This window comes from Mustela putorius, unplaced genomic scaffold (genome assembly GCF_011764305.1).
Source record: "Mustela putorius furo isolate JIRA1106 unplaced genomic scaffold, ASM1176430v1.1 tig00000145_pilon_pilon_pilon, whole genome shotgun sequence".
NCBI classification, from domain to species: Eukaryota; Metazoa; Chordata; class Mammalia; order Carnivora; family Mustelidae; genus Mustela; species Mustela putorius.
Window position 1 is genome coordinate 27,710,639 of NW_025421294.1, and position 7,071 is coordinate 27,717,709.

The window sequence follows — 7,071 nt, forward strand, 5'->3', positions numbered from 1 at the left end:
CGCTTCTCTGCCTGTCCACCTCCACAGCCGTGGCCCACGCTGCCATCCTCCGACCTGGACACCAGCAGGCACCTCCCAGCTGGTTTGCTGCCTCCCATTCTGGCTCCTGGGCACTCTGTTCTCCATCAGGAGCCAGGTAAGTCACCCTCCTTAATACCTTTAACACTGGAACACCTCCGTGGTTCAGTCGGTGTGGCATACAACTCTTGGGTTCAGCTCAGGTCCTGATCTCACCAGTGTGGGATAGACCCCTGCATCAAGCTCTGTGCTCAGCATGGAGTCTGCCTGAGATTCTTTGCCTCTACCCCTCCCCTGGTGCAATATATACCTGTGTGCACGCTCTCTCTCCCAAATAAATCTTTAAATGGGGGGGGGGGGGACAAAAAACAAAAAAACCTTCAACACTACCCAGTGCTCCTACAATGAAGGCCACATTTCCCCTCCCATGAAAGTTCTGCCTGGTCTGGCTGCAGCCTGCCACCCCCCGCCCCTGCCACTAGATGCCTCTCATCACAGGGCCTGGACATTCTGTGCCCACCTCACCTGTCTCGATGGTTTTCCCTCAGGTGTCAGCTTGAGCACACATCCCCAACAGGAGGACGACTTCCCTTCCACACCTATTTTCCTCACAGCTCTCATCACAGTTTAGGGGAACACTTTCACAGGTGAGCTTATTAAATGTCTGGCCCCAGTGGAATCTACACTCCATGAAGGTAGGGACCACAGAGCCTATCCTGCTCCTTAAACCACATCCCCAGTGAGTCATTATTGTATAAATGAGTAAGAACAAGATCAGGGTTCGAATGCCATGGGCCCAGCATCTTTTCTCAAAGGAAGCATACACCCTCCACATGACAGCCCAAATGTCAGCCCCTGTGACTGCAGACTGACCCTTGACCCCCAGCTGCAAACTGACTCTTGACACCAGCCCTTTATTGCTCCCTTGAGGGAGAAAATATGATGACTTGAGGCCCCTTGTCTCCATGCTCAGAGATACACACTGCGTCCTTGGGGTCCTTCTGAGGACCACCAGGTGACACCACAGGACGAGAAGCCCCTGTCTGCTCCCACCGCACATACAGCTCCCCTTCTACAATATCCTCAACGTTCTTGAGAGAAAAACATCCCCCCTCAGAACTCCCAAGAGAAACCATACACACAGGGAGAGGTGTCAGGCTCAGCCTGGCTGTGCTCAGGACCAGCAAGCACAACACCCCCAGGTGTCCATCTGCCCAGACACTGAGGCATCTCCCAGGAGAGGACTTGCACTGAGAGCAAAACGGCCAAGCATGATGAACTTGACCCGGCGACGTAGCATGGTGATGGGACATCCTCCATCCCCAAGCATTTAACCTGAGTGCAGAGGTAAAGTGGGCAATGAATCCAAGCAGAAGGACCCCTCTCCTACCAACTCCGCAGTGCTGGGGAATATCAGCAGTCAGGGTGCGCTGGCACACAGCTGACAAAAACACGAAAAAGGAACGTGTGCCTTCTTTTTACTTCTGCACAAGCTTGAGGCCACACACGCCAACCACAAGTACTCAGAAAGGTGGCTTCAGGGAGAGAGGAGAGTTCCTCCAGAACCAGATGGAGGGCCTGGTCAGAATCAGCTGGGCCCAAGGCCCCACCAGGGTCCCAAAGATGGACCTGGAGCAAAAGCAAGGAACAGGACCCAGACATAACCATGGTCCCTGACTCCCCTGTTCATGGACTTGGACTTGCAGGGCAATCCCAAAGTATCTGGGGAAATCCTGCTGGGGACCAGCTCCTGGTGAGCCCAGAGTCAAAGGAACAGGTGGGACAATGTGCCAGTCAGGGCAGAACTTAACTCCCCAGCTAGTGTATGGAATTTGTAAAATCAGAATGGTCCCCGGAGACGCTGACCTTCCAAATCTAAGTCCAGGGAGACAGGTTTATATATCATTATTAAACTGCTAAGAAAAGGTATAAACCAGGAGAATATTGGACATAAATCCAACAAATGAGGCTGCGGCCCCATCAGTAATGGGGAGACTCAGACACAGGCCAGCAGCATCATGGAGTCTCGCAGACACATGGTTCCAAGTGAGCGGGGGATGGGCAAGGGCGAAAGCCTGAGCTTCCCTCCACTCAACCCCACCCAGAGCCAGCTCCAACACTCTGCCACTGGGCTTCCAGCTCAGGATGGCAGAAACACAGCCAGGGGCCTGGCAGGCGCTGCGTAAATGCCCTGAGGTCAAAGAGATGCTACTTGCAGGCAGTCTTCATGCCCACGCGCTCCATCCAAGGCACCCCAGCACAACCAGGGATGGAGAGAACCAAGCCCCCAGGAGAGCAGGCCCATCTGCTGGGGAGTGGAGTCAATGTTGGGAGGTGGAATTTGCCTGCTGGGGAGTCTGGGCTGGCCCCGAACAGAGCAGCTCTACCCACTTCCTGGGGCATGGTCAAGCAGGCCTTTCACCTATTCGTCCAGACACCCCTCCTGACCAGAGGAGGGAGGCCAGGGGCATTGCAAAGAGGGAATGCTCAGAAGGGGTCCCCTCCTAGATGAGGAGGAGAGGGTACTCTGTTCCCAAATCCGTGTGGGAGCTTTGGGGGTGCCCCGATGAGGGATGGAGGGATCTCCAGGAGGGAGATGCCAGCCCTCTAGACTTTTCCTGAACTGAGGACTCACAGGACCCAGTGTCACCACAGGCCTAGAAGTGCCATTGGGGCAGAGGGGAGAGGACAGAATCCCGGTGTCCATTTGACACATGGGACAAAGGCTCTCGGACGGTGCATGAACTATCCAAGATGAGGCGGCCAGGGAGGCTCAGCCCCTCCTTCCCACCTTCTACTAGGGAGCAGGTGCCCACCTCTGCCAGTGCTCGCCCACCTGGAGTGCGCATGCCCTGAGGGCATGTCACAGAAGGAAACTGCACACGCGCCCCCCCCTCCCCTTGCAGGCCCCCGAGCCCCAGAGGGGCAAGAGGACTGCCCGTCCCAGCATGACCGCAGGTGTCCTGTCATGAAGGATCACCTCTGTGATGACTCCAGGGTGGGGAAGGAGGAGCCTGTCTTCTGCCCCCAGCCCTCACTCTATCTCCACCACTCATGCCCAAGACACCCCTCTGTGGCAACACAGCTGAGGCTAAGCTTAGTCTGACAAGGAAAAACCCTCTTTTATTTTATAAATGACTTTCCTTGGAGAACACAAGAAATGGAAACAGAACAGGAGAGTTAAAATAACTTGAGTAGAGGCGCCTGGGTGGCTCAGTCAACAAAGTGTCATGATCCCAGGGTCCTGGGATCGAGCCCTGCATGGGGCTCCCTGTTCAGCCAGAAGCTTCCTTCTCCCTCTCTCTCTGCCGCCCCCCCCCATTGTCTCTCTCACTAATAAATGAAAAAAATCTTTCTTAAAAAGATTATTTTTAAAAAGCTGGAATAATTTTTACCTAGGAACGTCAGTGTGGCCTGAACAAAGATGAGGTGCTGAAATGGTTCTCTTTCCCCTGAGGGCCCAGCTCTGCCATCCCCTGTGTTGGCCTGGGTACAGCCAGGTCATGTGACATGCATTTACTGGGCCCCCATGACACCATGGATGTGTCATAGGGCCTGGAGTGCTGGCAGGATGGAGTGAGACACAATGGCCTCCTGGAGTTTATGGTCTAGGGTCTTACGACACCAAGAAACAAGGTAGGTATAGACTGTGGTAATCACCATCTACTGTTCTCAGTATTTAAGTCATCTAATCCTGTAATGAACGTTTTATTATTACTTCCATTTTGCACAGACACACAGAGAGTTAACCAACTCTTTCAAGGTTACCCCGCTAATAAATTGGAGATCAAGAACAACAGCACAGCTGTGTCTTGTTCTAAGCCCTCTTTCTCAACCCCCTCACTCTGCACCTCCTATGAAAGGAACAAAAACTGGACAATGGGAAAGAACAATGGGCAGAAGCCTTTTATACCTAGGGAAACCAAGGGCAGCCTTTCTCAGGAGGGACAGAAAACAGAAGTAAGCAAGTAAGGGAGCCACAGAGTCATGGGAGCCCCCGAGGAGCAGCCTCCCAGGCAGCAGAAAGTTTGACACAAAGCCCCAGATGCAAAACCAAGTGACAGTGGCATCCGGAAATGCAAGGAAGGCTGGAGCAGCCAAGTGCTGGGCAGAAGGAGGCAGTGGGAATGGAGGAGGCTGGAGAGGAGGCCAGGCCCAGATCTCCCTGGCAAAGAGGGAGGGTTTGCATATCTTGATGAGCACTGCAGAATACAGTCAACTGCTGAACCTCTATATCATACACACGAATGTAACATAATACTGTATGTTAACTCCACTGGAAATTAAAAAAAAAAAAAAAAAAAAAAAAGAAGGGAGCATCTGATTGAAAGGACACAAAAAGTCCTCAGGATGCCCTGAGCCAAGGCACTGAAATGCTCAGATTGATTCTGGTGGGAGGTGGGCAGGGCTGGGACCGTGGACACGGACTCTCCATTTCCTCACCTGCAGTTGGGGCCTTGGCATGTTACAGGGACTTTGGGGAGGTCACATCAGATAAAGCCTTACTGCTGATGGAAAACAAAGTTCTCGTGCACCCCCGTGGGGTGCCATACATCTGGAGGTTCACAGGCAAGGTGGGGGATGGGGAAGTCAGAGACCCAGCGGCCCGGGAGGGCGCCTCTGAACCCAGGGGGCACGCAACCAGGCCCAAGGTCCCTACCAGGCTGCCTCTCCAGCCACCCATTTCCCACTCAGGCAGAAAAAAAAAAAATCTTTTCCCTTCCAGACCGGCCACACTCCACAGTTCTGTTCCCTGAGAGCCAAGTTTAGTGATAAGATGAGAAATACGGAGGCAGGCTCATCTCTGGGAAATAAGAGGTGAAATTTTGTCCTCAGCTCGTCCCCACTGGCTGTGCCACACACGGCCAACAATTCTCTCCTCACTCACCCCTCCACAGGCACTGGGGCATTCAATATGCACAACCATCCTCGTAGGGAGGCAAGGTTCTTTCGCCCATTCTGCAGATGAGAGAGGAGCCCCAGAGAGGGTAAGTCCCTCCCCAAGGTCACACAGGTGCTAGAGGCAGGACTGTAACCAGTCCCCATCTGACAGCACAGTCTACATTGTTTATGGCTCACCAAAACCAGCTTTTTACCACAGAGAGCTGGACTGGCGTGGGGGAGGGGGGGAGTACCTCACGGTGAATGCCAATATGGCTCATTTAACCTGATGGATCAGAACAGTTAACATTTACTGAGGGCTTGCCAGGTGCCAGGCGCCGTGCTAAGCCCTCCAAACACACCACCCTGTTTCATCTTCAAGGGGAGATTCTAGAGTTACCCTGATGTCACAAATCAGCAAGCAGAGTTCAGAGAAGTAGGTGACGGGCTCCTGGACTGGGTCACGGAGGAACGGGCCTTTGGGCTCAGGGCTGTCTGAGCTACATGATCACTTGTGTTTGTTGCCCGAAGCCCATTACCCTGAGATGCCCTGCAGCAGATGGGAGTCAGGGAGTCCTCATCAACCCCCCAGGGAGACCAAATTGGCATTTTCAGGGAAGATGAGGAAAGCTGATCTCTGGACCAGACTAAAAGGAGCTGACTTTGGGGGGCGGGGCGCCTGGGTGGCTCAGCCACTTAAGCGGCTGCCTTTGGCTCAGGTCATAATCCTAGGTCCTGGGATGGAGTCCTGCATTGGACTCCTTGCTCAGCAGGGAGCCTGCTTCTCTCTCTGCCTGCCGCACCCCTGCTCATGCTCACTCTCTCTCTCTAAATAAACAAAAATAAAAGCTGCCAACTTGGGATATGTGCTCCCCAAAGGAACCGCTCTACTTTCAGCTCTTCAAGGCAGGTCAACCAGATGAGCCAGGCCAAGACCAACAGACCCAAAGGAGAGGCCCCAAGCCAGGGAAGCCCTCCCCACAAGACCATGTCAAACCCTGGAGTACAGGCTTCAGATCTGCTGGGTCCCCGTCATCCCTGTGTCCTGGGAAAGGCACAGCACATAAACAGAGAGAGGAAGCTCAGCCAGAACCTCCCCCAGGAGAAAAGGGCATCAAAGACTACCCCGTGACAGGTCCTCTTCACTGAACCGCAGCCACACACAGTCTTGCTCAACACCTCTGCCCCTCCAGCAGTTGAGGCAGGACATGTGGACCAAGAAGCAGATAAACGGGGTAGCTCAAGGACTGGGGATCCTGGACAGCCAGCCATGTGAGGAGCCATGCAGTTGAGGGACACTGCCCACACTCTCAGCCCCGGAGGCAACCTGTCATCAGCAATGCCCCCCAAAACTGCAGTGAGGAGGGAAGCCAGAGAGAGCCATGGCTGAAGTAGCTCTTTCTACCCACCGACATCAGAGCCCTCAAGGGTTCCTGTGGACAGCTACCTGCTCCCAGCGGTTTGCTTCTGTTCTCTCCCTCCCCATCCCTGGTAGGAACAGCCAACTCGTGGGTGCCCAGAACAGTACTGGGTGCCCAGAACAGTACTGGGTGCCCAGAACAGTACTGGGCCCTCCCATGAATTCTGGGGAGCCCTCATACTCTCCCCGTCCCCAGCAGATAGGATGATCATCATCTCCGTGGAACAGATGAAGAAACAGAGGCACAGAAAACTTCAGGGGCCTTGCCCACATAGTGACCCTGCTCATGGGGGGGGGGTGCAGCCGGGACCCAGCCAGGCCTGTTCAGGTCCAAAGCCTTCTACCTCATCCCTCAGCCTCTGGGCTGCACCAAACACCTCTGTACCCCATCTCTGGAGCACCAGAGCCCCGGGCCCCTCAGGCAGTAGGAGGCCCTCACTGTCTCCTTCCTAGGGAGCTGGGGCTTCCGGCTGCTCTCCCCTCCCTCCTGCCCCAGGGTCTCCTCGAACTGCAGCCTGGGACTCAACCCTGCAGCGGTCCTGGGCACACTGCCAGGCCCCAGCCCAGACACTTGGAGCTCCCCACTGCAGTGTGGCAGTGTCAGGCTCCCCAAATGTTGTTTACTAACAAATCCCTGAGAATTCATAATAAAGTTGATGGGGCCTAACTGATGGGTCTAGGACAAAAGGGAGCCAATTACCCCACACTCTCTGCTGGGATCTTTCAACAGATGTTCACATGTGGAAAATTAT